Source organism: Aulonocara sp. 'chitande type north' Nkhata Bay, linkage group LG20 (genome assembly GCF_057382095.1).
Source record: "Aulonocara sp. 'chitande type north' Nkhata Bay isolate Kocher_YH1m ecotype deep benthic linkage group LG20, A_spYH_male_GT1.1, whole genome shotgun sequence".
Classification (NCBI taxonomy): Eukaryota; Metazoa; Chordata; class Actinopteri; order Cichliformes; family Cichlidae; genus Aulonocara; species Aulonocara sp. 'chitande type north' Nkhata Bay.
Window position 1 is genome coordinate 29,301,828 of NC_141363.1, and position 16,260 is coordinate 29,318,087.

The 16,260-nt window shown below is 41.8% G+C and overlaps 1 long non-coding RNA gene across 1 annotated transcript; it reads left to right on the top strand.

The window, feature by feature from the left end:
* The first annotated feature begins 9,465 nt into the window (after positions 1 to 9,465).
* On the top strand, positions 9,466 to 11,582 carry LOC147305878 (uncharacterized). The gene is made up of 3 exons (XR_015126661.1): positions 9,466 to 9,600; positions 10,516 to 10,608; positions 10,739 to 11,582. It is a non-coding gene; the product is annotated as an uncharacterized LOC147305878 (long non-coding RNA).
* The last annotated feature ends 4,678 nt before the right edge of the window (positions 11,583 to 16,260 follow it).

A 16,260-nucleotide genomic window follows, 5' to 3' on the forward strand; every position in this document is an offset into this window, starting at 1 on the left:
CCCACTCCAACTCCACCCAAAAAAGAGCCAAAACTCTGAGCAATTAAAAATTCTATCAAAAATGATTATGCTTTAAATCAGGAAAGCTGTAAGCTTTACAGATTACTGAAAGAGGGAGGCTAACGTCATTTCAACGAGATTAACGCTGACAGCACTAGTGGGAACACAACGAATATGACTGCACATTTAGCCTTGAGGCGACTTTTGTTGTGATTTGGCGCTATATAAATAAAATTGAATTGAATTGAATTGAATTTACTCCGACATCATCCTAGTGCAAAGACAAGTTGAAGCAGACAAAAACAAGCACGAATGCTACAAACTTTACCCGAGTCATTAGACAGCCGTTAGCACATGATTCCCTTCATGGGGAACTGATATGTTTAATATGCTGCTGAGAATATAGCCCAGAAGAAGCGTATAGTATAGCTTTTATTTTGGAAAGAGACATTTCTCTGTAATAAACTCTTTTTTCCAAAGATGAGTGATTCCTCAATCAGATATATATATTTTTTTTATTACTTTGTTTCAGCAACATTAAATTTAAAAACTGTACTTTTGAGTTAAAATATATATGTATAATTTTAAAAAATGACAAATTAAAAAGGCATGAACATTTTTTTTTGTATCGAAAAAATATCGAACCGTGACACCAAAGTATCGAACCGAACCGAACCGTGAATTTTGTGTATCGTTGCACCCCTAAAAAAAAAAAAAAAAAAAAAAAAAAAAATTATATATATATATATATATATATATATATATATTTGGGATCCCGCAGGCAAATGGGAACCATGAAGAGGCCGCTAGAAAGGCTGCAACCACCAAGTACCTGCAGAGGGTCAGGCAAGTCCTGAGGAGTCAGCTGAATGGTAAGAACAAGATCCGGGCCATCAACACATACGCCCTGCCCGTGATCAGATACCCTGCTGGGGTAATAAGCTGGCCAAAGGAGGAGATAGAAACCACTGACATAAAGACAAGAAAGCTCCTTACCATGCATGGAGGGTTTCACCCCAAGTCCAGCACCCTGAGGCTGTACGATAAGCGGAAGGAAGGGGGCCGGGGACTGGTGAGTGTCAGCACCACAGTCCAGGATGAGACAAGGAACATCCAAGAATACATTGGGAAGATGGCCCCAACTGACCGAGTGCTCAGTGAATACCTCAGGCAGCAGAAACCCAAGAAAGAGGAGGGAGACGAGGAACCATCATGGAAGGACAGGCCCCTGCACGGTATGTACCACCGGCAGATAGAGGAGGTGGCTGATATCCAGAAATCCTACCAGTGGCTGGACAAAGCTGGACTGAAAGACAGCACAGAGGCACTAATCATGGCAGCACAAGAACAAGCTCTGAGCACAAGATCCATAGAGGCTGGGGTCTATCACACCAGGCAAGACCCCAGGTGCAGGCTGTGTAAAGATGCCCCAGAGACAATCCAGCACATAACAGCAGGGTGCAAGATGCTAGCAGGCAAGGCATACATGGAACGCCATAACCAAGTGGCCGGCATAGTGTACAGGAACATCTGTGCTGAGTACAACCTGGAAGTCCCGAGGTCAAAATGGGAGATGCCCCCAAGGGTGGTGGAGAATGACCGAGCTAAGATCCTGTGGGACTTCCAGATACAGACGGACAAAATGGTGGTGGCTAACCAACCGGACATAGTGGTGGTAGACAAACAGAAGAAGGCGGCCGTAGTGATCGATGTAGCGGTTCCGAATGACAGCAATATCAGGAAGAAGGAACACGAGAAGCTGGAGAAATACCAAGGGCTCAGAGAAGAGCTCGAGAGGATGTGGAGGGTGAAGGTAACGGTGGTCCCCGTGGTAATCGGAGCACTAGGTGCGGTGACTCCCAAGCTAGGCGAGTGGCTCCAGCAGATCCCGGGAACAACATCGGAAATCTCTGTCCAGAAGAGCGCAGTCCTGGGAACAGCTAAGATACTGCGCAGGACCCTCAAGCTCCCAGGCCTCTGGTAGAGGACCCGAGCTTGAAGGATAAACCGCCCGCAGGGGCGTGCTGGGTGTTATTTTTTTTTGGTTCTGTCCCGTTTGGTTCTTTTGCCATCAGAATTGTTGTCTATAGGCAAAGAAAGATACCCAACGGATTTACTTTATCAAATGGACCATCCCAGCCTTGCCATATTGGTCTATTTGATTCACCTTTGCTTTTATTGTTTATTTTATTTTCATTTGCTGAACACGGGACAGACTTAACTGGGGAAAAGAAACAGGAGAAAGAAAGAGGGAAAGAAAAAGAACGGGGAAGAGGGATGGTGATAAAGGGCAAAAACCAACAAAACAAACTGACAAAAAATACATATATCAATCACCTGGTTCACCCTGTTGAGAAAGAAAAAAGAAAAAACAAGCAAAGAAAAACAGAGCAATATAATAAACAACATCATCGCGATGATCTATGTGAATATAACAGTAAATATTAAATATTATTGTGCAGCACGTAAAATCGACAGCGCACAGTGTGCTTTGAGGTAGCAGCCAAAAAGGGTGTAGTTTGTGTGTGTGAGCACCCGTGTGTACACCTGTGAACATTAGCGCACTTGTATTTAAAAGGTTCCTTCATGTAATGATCTGCTAGAGGTTGTGGGGAGCCATAGCCCCGTGCATGAAGCAGCTATAATAATAATAATAATGGATTACATTTTATATAGCGCTTTTCGGGACCCCTCAAAGCGCTTTACAATACCACTATTCAGTCACTCTCACATTCATACACTGGTGAAGGCAAGCTACAGTTGTAGCCACAGCTGCCCAGGGGCAGACTGACAGAAGCGAGGCCGCCATATTGCGCCATCGGCCCCTCTGGCCATCACCAGTAGGCGGTAGGTGAAGTGTCTTGTCCAAGGACACAACAACCAAGACTGTCCGAGCCGGGGCTCGAACCAGCAGCCTTCCGATTACAAGACAAACACCCAACTCTTGAGCCACGATCGCCCCTATGGAGGAGATCCAGGCTCCAGACATCCAGAGACCCGCAGAACACAAGAGACCAAGGAAGACCAACGAAGGGGCAACCGTTCCACTATCCCTGAAAGAGCTGAGGAGAGCCCCAGAGGAGGGGTCGCTCAGCAGCCACGGAGCAGAAGCCGGGGGGGTTGCAGTGACGTGCCCGTGAGCTTCAACCAGCCAGCTGTGCCAGAGTGGCTGAGCTCCAGGCCCAGAGGCCGAGGGCCCGAGCGAGCCCCAGGCTCCAGGCCCGGACAAGCAGCCACCAGGAGTGAGCCGGTGGGTACCTGGACGCCCATCCCTGGACACAAAGAACCACCAATGCACCGATGTCTGAGGGCGTCTGCCACTGGCAGGGGGAGCGGTGGGGGGAGATAGGCTATTTGCCCTTTTTAACCTCTGCTGATTTCTACTGGTTTCCATTAAATAATGTGGGTTTCTGCATAAGCCATTAATATAAAGTAAACAAAGAAATATAAAGGGACACTTTGAAAACACATCAGATATCAATGGGGAAAAACAATGTATGTGCCAGATGTGCATATACACAGTTTTTTCTCCAACAGTGGCAATTTTCTGGGCAGAAAAATCTAAATCGAAAACAAAGATCTCCTTTGCAGGATTTGTTGCCAAATGTGTCAATCATAACTGGATCAAAATCAACACATAGGAAATTGACCTCCACTGAAGACATCGAACAACAGACAGCAAAACAAAGGTCACCTTGGAGGATGTCACAGCAAAAGCAGAAGGTGATATTACCACCGAAGTACACAAAAGCCCATACACAAATAAAAATCTACGTACAGCACTAACACCTAATCAGAAGAAAAGAATGTTACAGTGAGCTAAAGAGAAGCAATCATGCACTGTGGATTACAGTAATATTTACAATCAGGTGATCATGAATCAATCAAAACAAATAAGAATTAGCCAAGGATGATGATTGAGGAACTGTAGGCTGCTTCTCCATTAAAACATAAAGATGACTTCCTTAACAAAATACACATTTTCCATGTGTATTTTGCATGATGAAAAATGTGATGAAAAGCAAAAAAGTTCAAAGAAAGAAAAGAGAAACTATAATTTCTGCCAGGGGTTGTATAGTTTCCTGTATGGCTAAGCCAAATGAAGTGGAGATGTTTGATCATAAATGTGATTTGCATGTTTTAATACACAGTAATTCAAAGTGGGATCAGTTTCTTTCTGTGTCAAGAGGAAAGGTCAGTGACACAGAGGTAGATGATCAAATATTGAATTTGCTATACAAATGGGTATCGAAGTTATTACCTCAATGATCAACTGTTGCTTCCTCCATTGAAACAAATGTAATATTGTTTTCTGCTGTGATCCATCAGATAGCTCTATTACTAACTGGCCCAGTTTGTTAGCTATATTTTTTATCAAAAAGAGACACCCCTTTGCAATTAGCTAGTGATCATTAAAACTGATGGACTGAACTGGTTCTTAAATAGTGCTGTTTTACTCAATCTGAGAACTCAAGAAGCTTTAAAGAAAATGCCTCATTCACCCATTCACATAAGGACTTGATTTTTTTGTGTGTGTGTTTCTCTTTACTTCTCATTGTATCACGTAACTTGCTAATTCTTTCTAAGATTTACTAAGCAGGTAAATTAGCACCATGTCACAATCACAAAAATACAGCAATATGAGGCAAAACCTCTGTGGACTATCTGCTGTTGGTAGTAAATGGTAAAAGTTAATGACTGAAAAGAGAGCTTGGGTGAGAAGTGAGAGATTGGCAGGCCTGAGGCTTGTAAACCCGTCGCCTTTATATTAGTTGATTATTGTATTTCATGGGTTTTGGACGGCTTGTGTTATATTTTTAGTCCTGGGATTTTGCTTTCTGTTATTTTGCCTTTCTCGTATTCCTCGTGTTGTCACGCTTGTCTTCATGTTCCCTCTGTTCTGTGTTATACTTCCTGTTTTACTTGGGCACTTCCTTGTCTCATGTTTCATGCTTTTATCACCTCACGTCTGGACTATTGTAATTCCCTTTTAATAGGGGCCGGGTCGGGCACCTTGTCACACCTGCAGTTAGTGCAAAATGCAGCGGCGCGATTTTTAACCGGTAGTAGGAAATTCGATCACATCACTCCGGTTCTGGCTTCCTTGCATTGGCTTCCCATTGAATTGAGGATTCGTTTTAAAGTCCTTTTATTGGTTTTTAAATCTTTAAATGGTCTGGCTCCTGTCTATTTATCTGATTTGCTGAAGCCACATGTTCCTCCTCGCTCGCTCCGTTCAGCTGAGCAGCTGCTGCTGTCGGTCCCTAAGTCGCGGCTGAAATGCAGAGGAGACTGTGCCTTTTCAATTGCAGTGACGTGCCCGTGAGCTTCAACCAGCCAGCTGTGCCAGAGTGGCTGAGCTCCAGGCCCAGAGGCCGAGGGCCCGAGCGAGCCCCAGGCTCCAGGCCCGGACAAGCAGCCACCAGGAGTGAGCCGGTGGGTACCTGGACGCCCATCCCTGGACACAAAGAACCACCAATGCACCGATGTCTGAGGGCGTCTGCCACTGGCAGGGGGAGCGGTGGGGGGAGATAGGCTATTTGCCCTTTTTAACCTCTGCTGATTTCTACTGGTTTCCATTAAATAATGTGGGTTTCTGCATAAGCCATTAATATAAAGTAAACAAAGAAATATAAAGGGACACTTTGAAAACACATCAGATATCAATGGGGAAAAACAATGTATGTGCCAGATGTGCATATACACAGTTTTTTCTCCAACAGTGGCAATTTTCTGGGCAGAAAAATCTAAATCGAAAACAAAGATCTCCTTTGCAGGATTTGTTGCCAAATGTGTCAATCATAACTGGATCAAAATCAACACATAGGAAATTGACCTCCACTGAAGACATCGAACAACAGACAGCAAAACAAAGGTCACCTTGGAGGATGTCACAGCAAAAGCAGAAGGTGATATTACCACCGAAGTACACAAAAGCCCATACACAAATAAAAATCTACGTACAGCACTAACACCTAATCAGAAGAAAAGAATGTTACAGTGAGCTAAAGAGAAGCAATCATGCACTGTGGATTACAGTAATATTTACAATCAGGTGATCATGAATCAATCAAAACAAATAAGAACTAGCCAAGGATGATGATTGAGGAACTTTAGGCTGCTGCTCCATTAAAACATAAAGATGACTTCCTTAAATGAAGGTTTTGAGTCGTGGAGAGAAGCAGGTTGAGCTAATTAGAATGCATTGGCATCTAAATGGCCATGAAATGCTCCAAGTGATTCAGGACTTACTAGGTCTTAAAATGGGGACAGTAAAGGGAGAATTCACGGGGTCAAACGATCGGGGAGAGCCCCTAGGCCCCGATACTGAGGCTTTGGAGGCTCAGTTAGGGGGGTTATATGAACGGATTAGAGTCCGCTTAGCCCCAAGAGCAGACTATAGTAAAATAGGAGAGGTAAAACAGAAAGAGGCCGAAACAGCATCAGACTTTCTGGACCGTTTGCGTCCAGTTTTTAGGCAACATTCTGGCCTAAATTATGAGGAGCGCCCACAAACCCCATATCAACAACAATTAAAAAATGCATTTTTAAATGGCCTCCTCCCAAAAGTAAGGGCCCACGTAGAGAAACATTGGGTCACACAAAATACAGGAAGTCTGCCAGACGCCCTACAATACGCTGAACATGCGGTTAAAGTACAAAAAGAAAAAGAAAAAGGAGTTTTCACCGTAGATCCTGCAACAGGATTTGTAGCATTTTCCGGTGAACATAGGAGACATATGCCAGGCCCCTACAAAGGGAAGGGAAAGGCAGGTGGAAGGAACACAGATCGTAGAACAAAAAATACAGCTTGCTACAACTGTGGAAAACAAGGGCATTTTGCCCGCGAGTGTAGGCAAAGGAAAAGGAACGACAGTGAGGAAGAAGACATAGGAACAGCAAGTGACTAGGAAGGAAAACAGAGATAGAAGACAATGATGAAACAGAAGTGTACAACATAGAACAATTACTTCTAGGCTCTGAACACAAACCCACTGTTGTCATATATGTAAATGGACAGCCAATGTCAATGACCCATCCTGTCCAGTTAACCTTCTAGGGAGAGATGCGCTAGAGAGGCTGGAGTCTTGCCAGGGCCAGAAGGCATGTATGCTAAGCTAATGTTAAATGAGGAACAAGGCCAAGCAGGCTGTCATATAAATGTGTGCAGGGGACTTGGAGAGCCCCACTATTATTGGACCTTGGATCTGCCTCCATTAGAGCCACTCCAACATTTAGCAAGCAAATATTTGCCAGCTACCTCAACAAAACAGCCCTACACTGACTATCACAACACATTGAGATTCAAATCCAGCCCAGGTCCTGACCCTCCGTATGACAAAGACATACACAGACTAGGTCCGCAGATGTTAACTTTACAAAACCTCTATGTCACCAAAAGTGGCAACGCAGTCTGTTCTGTAATATAACCTGAAGCTGTGCAGTGAGTAAACAGAATGCCAAACCCACATGTGTCCGTAGCCCGTAATGACAGCACTGAGTGGAAAGACTTAGGCCGCATTCTCACCCAAGTTGAAAGAGACAGATATGAGAAAACTGAAGAGACACATGAGGGATGGTTACAGGGTCGCAGAACAGGTTGTATGAAATACACATTAGGATGGTTGCTCACCACCCAACCCGCTTCCCACATGACTGACAACACTGATTTACATGTTGTGGAAAACGATGCTAGCTGATACACACTCTCACCAGAGGCACACCCAGAGTTACAAAAACTGCCCACAACACTGTGGTCAACCGGACCAACAGACGTAGGATTAATTAAAGGAGCAGATCCAGTTGTAGTTAAAACCACCACAACCTACAGGCCGGTCAAACCACAATATCCCTTGTCCACAGAAGCAAAGGCAGGGATCAGGCCAGTAATTGCAGATATGAAAGAGCAGGCATCCTAGTGAAGACAACAAAAGCAACCTGTAATACTCCAATTTTCCCAGTGAAAAAAGCAAACACAGAAAAATATCGTCTAGTTCATGATCTTAGGGCAATAAACGAGGTAACAGAACAAATCCCCCGATTTTCCAGCAAGGTTAAAGTAGCGAAACTTAACACACACCTGTTGTTAAATGATAAAGTTTATCCACTACCAACAAATAAACTCTCTGGGTTGCAGGACAACAACTTAATTAAAAAAAAAAAAAAAAAAAAGACACTGGTCTGACCAACCAGTGAAGACACAACAAATTTAGTGGTAAAAAGATTCAAATTGTGACATGTTTTCTGCTGATTGATTAATACAAGTGATTACTGAATGAAAGAAAATTCCTTTTTGGGCTTTTAAACATGATCTTAAGAATTTTAACATGTACCTGTGTTGTCCTGTCAGCTTGGCGGGTCATGAGTGGATTATATGGTGAGAAAAAAAAAAAGAAAAAAAAAAAAAAAAAGGGGGAGAGAAGGCTGACACAGGGCCTGGTCCCGTTGTTTCTCCCCTCTCTGAATAACACAGCCAACACAACATCATTTTCCTGTTCGTTCGTTTTTGTTTTGTGTTTGTTTTGTTTTTTCTCTTTATGCTTGATTACAGGCTGCTTTGTCGGCCCGGAAAGCCGAGGCTGACCCTGGACTCCTGCTCTCCCCCCTACCATCTTTGCTCCCCCCTACCATCTTTGCTCTCCTCTACCATCTTTGATATGACCCTGACTAAATGCTACAGCAGCTGGACCCACAACAACAACCTGAAAATGTCAACAGTGCTGCAGGAAAACGATCTCATGCAGCGGAGACGGAGAGCGTTAAATCCAAGGCCCGTTTCACTACACGGGGGAGATTTCCAGACAGCTTCAGCTGACAGAGCTGTGACGAGACGCCCATTAAGCCCGGAGGAAAAGTGAGGCCGAGCAAGACAATGCTGACCTTAACAACTCTGCATTAAAACTGTGCAGGACAGTGACGGACCAACACGGATGTTGGGCAGCAAAAAGGGCGTGCCAGAGACAGGAGGAGTAACTGAGGTCAGGAGGCACCTCGGAATGAACAAAAGCACCAGGAGAAAATAAGCTGAAGGCACAGGTGTCGGGGCTCGGCCAGGAGCTGACCTCTGAGAAGAGCCGAACAGCAGAGCTGTAGAAGGCTGTGGAGCAAAGCAAGGGAAACATCAATGGACTTCACTCTGACTTGTACGGAAAAGACTCTGAGGTTTCTGCCCTCAGTAAGAGCTCAAGGCATCAGAGCAGGAACTGAACATGGCTCAGGAGGAGCTGGCTGATAATCGAACCCATCAGGCCGGAGCTTGCTGGAGCAGGAGGTTGCCAAACCTGACGAAAAGCTCCAACAGCACTCTAAGAAATGACACACTGATGTTGGTAGCATTATGTAAATGCTTCATGTTAAAACTAATGCCACCAATTGATTTTTAACTTTAAACACAACAAAATGCAGTAAATTAAATCCAATGTAAAAAGTTCATTTAAAATGAAGAGCACTTTAATTTAAAGAGGATTGTCCTAATAGGCTCTCCGTACTTCTGAGTTTGCACATGTGCAGTGTGGAAGTTTGATCATCCGCCATTTTCAACTGAGACTTGCATATGCTTAGCATCCTGGATAGAATCCATCGCCATCTGAGGATTATTTGGTAAGTTCAACAATTTAAGGATGACAAATTTGATTAATGTATACTAACTGATACACATCTGACACTTTCGGGAATACTTTTGCATTTTTTTTAAACAAATGATGCCTGGCAAATTTTTTAACACTCTAGCTTGTATACCTCTCTCACATGTTAGAAGTATGAAAACATTTAACAAATATTGTTGAACCTGCTTCGGTGTAATTTTCCAAAATCTTTTGCGATTCTTGTTAAGATGAGACTTGCCTACTAAGACCGACAGTTTTAAAATTGCTCCCAACATCTACCGCACCTGCTCCCTGACATCAGTAATGACCACTGGGAGCGCCAGTGATCCTGTAGTTTGAAGAATGAAATGAATGTGTAGTGTATTTTAGAAATGTGCATCAATTAAGTTGCTACATTGTTTGAAAGAATTCGACTCCATGTTGATTTCTGGTTTAGTGTCAGAAATCTTCACTGAAGAAGCTTCACTTTTCTTTCCAAGCTCCTTAGACTACGATGACCTGGATGACTGTGAACCTTCATAGACTTATTGTTATCCACAAAATGTCATGATAGGATTTTAAGTCCATATTGCCCAGTTCTAATCTTCTATTTAATTTTAATATTTTTAGGGGCACAATTATTAAATATATTGTTGAACAATCTAGAATTGATTAAAGCAAAAATGAAAGCTTTCACGTAATGTCAAAATTGAAAAGCTTCGATTTTTGGGTTCATATATTTGTTAATCTGACACAGAGGAGTCAGTGCCTTACCAATCATGAACCTCACTGCACATCTCTGATGTGAGTTATGAAACATTGCTTAATCACATATCTGCTATGTGTTAATATTTTTGACTTTGTTTTGTAAAGAGGTTGAAAGGAACCAAAATAGGAAACTTCTCTCATATTGAGTTCTTATCTCCACCAGAATCCCAGCGTTGATGTTTGACAGGAATGCATTCTGAAAGCTGTCTGTGTCTACTTAAATGAAAAGCCAGATGACCTGTTCAAGGAATTCTTGGTAAGTTAAAAAAGGAAAACGATCAGTTATTTTCCTTTTTTAAATTTGGGATTGGAAATGGAAGGTGGACTTACTTGTCCATATGTATATGTACGCAATTAACTTATCTTTTTTTAATTTTTATTTAAAGGATGTGGATCTTGGTGCAAGCAGAGAAACAGAGCAGCTGACTTTGGGAGTCTATGTTGTCAGACATGAGAGCAAACTCTGCAGATACACCTGAGGACATTGGTGTCATCATAGAAGGATGCACTGTGCTGCAAGCTCTTAGTGATGTGGCAAAGGGTTGTGCCCTCCTGCTTGGACTAATCTATAGTCTAAATCTGAGCTACCCAAAGCACCTGAAATACACATTTGAATTTCTTCAGAAGGTGCTGATGGAGTTGGATGGGAACAACCTATCCATGAAGGTGCAGGTTCTGAAAAACAAACTGCTTGAGTGAAACAGCCTGCAGTGAACTATAGAGGACACTGAACTTTAAGGTTCTCGAACCCTTCTCCTTGCACTTCATAAACTGTTCAGTTTGAATTGCCACAAGAACTTCTGCAAGGCCTTTCACTTTTCTGCGTTCTTTGTTCTTGAACCTTTACCAACATCCAACTACACTGAAAAAGACTGCTCCTAACTTTGGACTTCAGTTTAAGTTTTGAAGCAAAGGTTATTTTTCTAAATATGGACAAAAATGACACAAAAGTAATTTCTACCTGCTGTTTGCAGGGCTGTATTGTGGGCTTTTCATTGTAGCCCAATCAAGTTTAAATTAAGTCATGTTAATGTTAAAAATGTTGGAATCACAACACTTTCCAGTTTTAATCATTTCAGTTTAACATGACATTCTGTATCTTGTCTTCCTGCACCTAAAATGCACTTGAATATATGTAAAGATTGTTTGGGGAAAAAGATCTAGAAGCATTTGAATTGCTCAAAGTGTGCTTCAACAAGTTTTACACAAAGTGTTATTAAAGTTAGGTTAACTGAATAAACTTGTGTTCGATTTATTTAATTTACAAACTTAAATAGACTAAGTTGCAATTCTGTTAAAGTGATTTAATCCTATAGTTTCAGTAGAGCGTGTTTTGGGTGAGTAGATTTATCAGATTTACTTAAAATTTGTTGTTCAAATTAAATATATCATACATTTTATATTTCACTAACCCAGTTGTGTGGAACCGGTTGACATAACTGGGTGGAGTAAATACAACATGTTATTTCTCAAAGTAAGTACAGCTTGTTTTGGTTGAGTAGGTTTTATTTAGTCTTCTCAATTTAAATCAACAAGGTTAGTTATATCAACATTATGATATTCAGCTAATACAACATGATTCTTTTGATTTGCATTTAATTATCCAAATCTTATCAGATGTACTTAAAATTTCTTGTTCAAATTAAATGTATCATACATTTTATATTTCACTAACCCAGTTGTGTGGAACCGGTTGACATAACTGGGTGGAGTAAATACAACATTTTATTTCTTAGAGTGCAGGAGCAAGCCCTGAAGGAGCTACAGAAGCAAAAGGGTCAAGTTAAGGAGGAGCGGAACAAGGAGAAGATGCAGGACACTGGAGAAAAGCACTGCCTCAATTGGGGCCAGAACCAGTATGAACAGAACTTTGAGCAGCAGCACCAACGGATGCAAACGGACTGAAAAGGAGGAGGGCAGGACCCCAGGGCACGCTTCAGGCCGTGGTTTACCCAGAACACCAGAACAGGAAAGTGATGAACACAAACACCCACACAAACACACACATCTACATGCACTGACTCAGAATGAAGTGAAACACACGTATGCACATGTGCACTCGTTGATTGAGTGAGAAATGACACACACACATATTCACAAGCTTGTTCAATGAAGAGTGATACACACACACACGCTGATGCAATGAAGAATGCTTTACTAACAAATGTTGCACATACATCCCAGACAATGTACACTCACTTAACATGACCACTGCCCTAAATACCCTGAGAAAACTCAGAGTTGCCCAACAACAAGACTATGTCACAAACACTGATGATTGGTGGACATGGCTACTGAGTGGTTCGTGGAAGTCCCTGCTGACTAAAGGACTTTTTGGCATTGGTTTTCTATTGCTATTATTGTGTATTTTCGCAACATGTATAATACCTTGTTTGAAAAGCATGATGTCAAACATGGTCACAGCTACATTAGGAGCTTATGTAACATTGCCCCAAATCGACGGCGAGCTGTATGAGGATGCATACAGTAGCGTCTGAAAAAGGACATGATACAAAAATGTTTAATGATGTTCTAACTGAAAATGTCCCAACAAGAGGTTATGAACTGACAAAATGACAGTATTGTGCACAAGATAAAATTTAAACAACAGGAGGGGATGTCAGGGGATTTTTAAGTTTTATTGTCATGAAATGCAACTGAGTGATATACTGATAAGTGTTTAATATTTCTGCTTATGCAAACGTCTTTCTATCATGAACTCTCTGAACAGTCACATCACAACACCACAATGAGTTGTGAAAACAAGCTGTTATTGTTAGATTAAGTTCCAGCAACTGCATGTTCTCTCCCCACGAGTGAAGAGCGTGCAGCTAAGCTCCTGTTTTATCTTTCCTTTGCCATGTGACATCCCTATACCGAAGTGTATAAATAAAGATGCAAGACAAGTGTAGGTGTGTGAGTCTTGTTGGGCTCTCACCCGTGCACGTTACCAGCTGAACTATCGGAGTGTCATTTCTTCACCTGAGTGTTTGATAACTGTTCACCCCTAACACAGATAATACACACCAAGTGGTTAAACTGCAGCAGTGTTTTAAGACATAAAGAGCTGGATGACCTCTAATTTTCTGATTCTAAATTTTAATACAAATCTCAAAATCTTAGAAATATGGTGGCTGGATGGAATTTTCTTGGCTTGCAGTCGCACTGTGGGGAACCTATCAGACCACTGGATGCATGAACAAAAAAAGCAGTAAAAAAAATGGAAAGACAGGTCAAACAGAACACAACGGACATAGCTATTTAATCAGGTGAAGAAACTGCAGAAAGCTGAAGAAAAAATTGGTTTGAAAGAGTAAACGGAGAGGCAGACTGATTACAGCTAGCAACAAATAATTTTTCAGTGATTATTTTGTACTGTTGAAAAAACAGAATTGAACAAAGTAGGACACCTAATGCATGAACCAAATAAACACATAGTATTAATACAACACTTAAATATTTAGGCGCTGAAGACAACAAGTGAAGTGTTTCAGGTGTAATTTTGTCCCATTCTTACTGCAAACAAGTCTTAAGGTGGGCAACAGTACGGGGTCTTCGTTGTGGCATTTTGCACTTCAAAATACGCCACACATTCTCTATTCGAGACAGGTCGGGATAAACTTTTACATGATGGCTCAGGACAAATTTAGCTCTTTTTAAATTACTGTTGATCTCCACAAACTCAAGAATTCAAGTCAATTTCCACAGCTATGGGCCAGTTATGTTTACAGTTGATATTTTGATTCATTGATTCAGCACACAACCATTAGGCTGGGCTATTTAGATGCTTTTCTCTTTACTTATGTTAGTAAAATGATCAGGGGAAACTACTGCATTTTCGCCTGACAACAATTTTTATGACAGCTATATTTAACTGTACTTTCATACACTGACACTCAATTCTCTATCTAGAGGAAACTGGTTAGCTAATGCTGTCGTAAACAAACAGCAAGCCAAGCCATGAATTCATATACGAAATTCCAATGTCGCAACAAAAATATGTATAATGCTTGCCGTTGATTAAACAAATTTATCCTGAAATGCAAAGAATTCAAATTGCTGGATGGGACAGCAAGTGAAGTAGTTTTTTTAAGGGGCTTTTTTTGTAAGTTGTAAAACTATGACATCACAACAATGTGAGTGGTCACTTGCAATGTTGAACCTTGAACAACATTAATGATGATGATGTGGGAACAACACCAACACGAGGATATCAGATCCTGCTGGCAGGCACGACCCTAAAATGAGTTCTATTTTTAAAAGTGTTGACAAGAGAAAGACAATGAGCTGCCTAGTTAGTTAGGACTGCAGTATGATATAATATAATACGCTCAAGTTATTCCTGTCCAGTTATTTACAAATCACTATCTATTACCCACTCCATGTTCTTTTCATAGTATTGGGTTAATGTGCTGTCCCCAGTATTTCTAGTAAATTTTGTTTGTTCATACATTTGCTGCAGTGATATTGAAGCTGTTCCAGTCTGTTGTGGTAAAAGGAGAGCTGAGTGTAAAACCGAAGCTCTGAATTTACCATTACCTATGGTCGTGAGCACTGGGTAGTGACTGAAAGAACAAGATCGCAGATATAAGCGGCTTTGTCCGAAGGGTGGCTGGCAAACACCTGGCCTGTCTCCTTTAGAGATAGGGTCAGGTGTTTGGCCATCTGGGAGGGCCTCAGAGTAGAACCGCTGCTCCTCCACTTTGAAAGGAGCCAATTCAGGTGGTTCGGCATCTCACTATGATGCCTCCTGGGTGTGGTGTTCTGGGCATGTCCCAACGAGAAGAGGCCCCGGGGAAGACCCAGGACAAACTCAAGAGAATCTATCTTTTGGCTGGCCTTGGAACGCCTTGGTGTTCCCCTGGAAAGGCTGGAGGAGGTGGCCCAGGAGCGGGAGGTCTGGGTTTTCTCTGGTTAGGCTGCTGCCCCTGCGACCTGGCCCAGGACAAGCAGAAGAAAATGGATGGATGGATGTCCAAACAGGGACTCAGAAATACACCCTATCTAGGTGGACTGCTGCATCTAAACTTTCTCCCAGACTTCTCTTTCTTTCTTGCCTTCACAAAACATATCTAATGTCCTGTTCAATATCTAATCCAAAGTTTATTTAGCATACAGATTGGAAAATATGAGATTGATCCACTGACTTTTCGATTTCTAGGTGCTACTACCTGAGCGACAGCCCTCACAGATGCTGCATGGATTTAGAAACTCCTTTTAAGTCTGCAGGATAGCAGTTCAAAATTTTTAACAGATAAATTAATTCAATTCTAAATGACCAATGATGTTGTAGACAAGTGAATAAGGAACTGAATTTTCATTTCATCCTAAAGCACATTAGGCCCGACTTCTGTTTTGAACACATGGAAAATGTGTTTGTTTATGTGGTAAACAAAAAAGTGTGAAACAACTCAAAACATATTTTAGATTTTTCAAATAACCAGGCTTTGCTTTGAATACAGCTTTGCACACTCTTGGCATTCTCTCAATGAGCTTCATGAGGTAGTCACATGAAAAGGTTTTCCAGCAACCTTGAAAGAGTTCCCAGAGATGCCGAGCACTTGTTTGCCCTTTTGCCCTTACTCGGTCGATCTCATCCCAAACCATCTCTATTGTGTTTAGATCAGGTGGCTGTGGAGGCCAGGAAACCAAATACTAAACATACTAAACCAACTAAACGCAAACTGGAAAGGATGGCATGTCGCTGTTGGTGCTGCTTCAGTGTGCCATTTTGCAACTTCCTGCAATTTTAAAAATACATTGATTAAAGTCATATTTAGTTTTGTTTTATAAATACTCCATTTAAGCTAATTGTTTGGAGGAAATAACCCTTTTGCTTGGAAAATGGAACAAATGTACAGACCTATTTGAACTGGAAGACACTCACCTTCTATCAGTGTTTGCACAG